This window comes from Mus pahari, chromosome 10, assembly GCF_900095145.1.
Source record: "Mus pahari chromosome 10, PAHARI_EIJ_v1.1, whole genome shotgun sequence".
In the NCBI taxonomy this organism is placed as follows: Eukaryota; Metazoa; Chordata; class Mammalia; order Rodentia; family Muridae; genus Mus; species Mus pahari.
In genome coordinates this window covers 62,614,832-62,616,270 of record NC_034599.1, presented here as the reverse complement: position 1 = coordinate 62,616,270, position 1,439 = coordinate 62,614,832, and positions in this window count along the sequence as shown.

Genomic DNA, 1,439 nt, shown 5'->3' with positions numbered 1-1,439 from the left:
TGTGTGAGTCTGTGCATGTGTGTGAGTCTGTGTATGTGTGTGAGTCTGTGCATGTGTGTGAGTCTGTGCATGAGTGTGAGTCTGTGTATGTGTGTGAGTCAGTGCATGTGTGTGTATGTATGTGTGTGTGTGTGTGTGTGTGAGTGTGGCAGCTGCCCTTGGCCCATGCTCCTTCTACCCTGTATTCCCTTGCTCTCCTGGCTCCCAGGTTCCTGGGGCAGAGGCAAATGCTTTAAAGCCCTGCTCTGACATGGAGTGGGGTCCAGTTAGAACAACCCCCCACTTTACACAGTTCCTACAGAATCAGGACTGGAAAGATAGCTCAGCGGTTAAAAGCACTGGCTGCTCTTTCAGAGGACCCAGGTTCAATTCCCAGTTCCCACAAGGTAGCTCACAACCATCGGTGACTGTAGTCCCAGAGATCTGACACACTCTTCTGGTCTCCTCAAGCACCAGGCCTGCAGAGTCATTCTCATACATACCTGCATAAAACACTCATGCACATAAAATAAGACAAATAATAAAAACAGAGTAAGAGCTCACACGGTACTACAGGGGCTGCTGGAGCTCAGGCGTCAGAGCCACCCAGCACCTGGACACTTGTGAGGTGACTGGAGGCCGTCATCACAGCTGCCATAGGCTTCCAGCAGACAATGTCGCTGCTGCAACCCAGATGCTGCTGTGGCCTTTGCCATCACTGCCTGAGGCCCCACGAAGGGTGGGAGCAGGGGTGTATTTCTTCCACTTTCAGTCATCAGCGCCTATCCCAGACTGACCCCCACAAGGAACAGCTGGCAGAAGGGCCTGGGAAATTGAAGGGAGCCCCAGCTTCACTCTATTGCTCCCAACTACGAGATCCCAGGGATTCATGGAACAGTGATGTAAAACTGGCTTTCCCCTCCACAACGACCACCCAGGGCCCCTGATTGAGAAGCCTTTGCCTACACAGCTAGGGCTGTGTCATCCAGGTAGTCTCTCGCCTGCAGCAGAGGATGTGAATGTGAAGAAACCGGAGCCAGGAGTGGAGTTGGAGTGACACTTGCCTGGTGGCTTGGGGCTCCTCAGTGCTTCATACACAGCCAGATCTTTGGCTTGCCACTCATGAGAATCTACAGCTAGAAATTCGCAATGCTTCACTCTTGTCTCTTTAGCTTCCATTCAGGGCAGCTTCCTTACAGTTTTCAGTTTTGACTCGACCTACATTTCCTAGGAGACATGGCAGAACAGTGGGCCCCAGGGTTACACAAAACAGGAAATTGCTTTTCATGGGGTTTTATTATCGCCAGTCCCATTTGCTCCCAGCGTGTCTAAGTCAAATACTTACTTGCCTTTGAACAAGCTGCAAATTTAGCAACAATTCAGAGATACATGCTGAAAGCCCGCTCCTGGCCTGACCCAGAATAAAGAATTAAAGAAGGGGAAGAAGAAAGAAAAAGGGA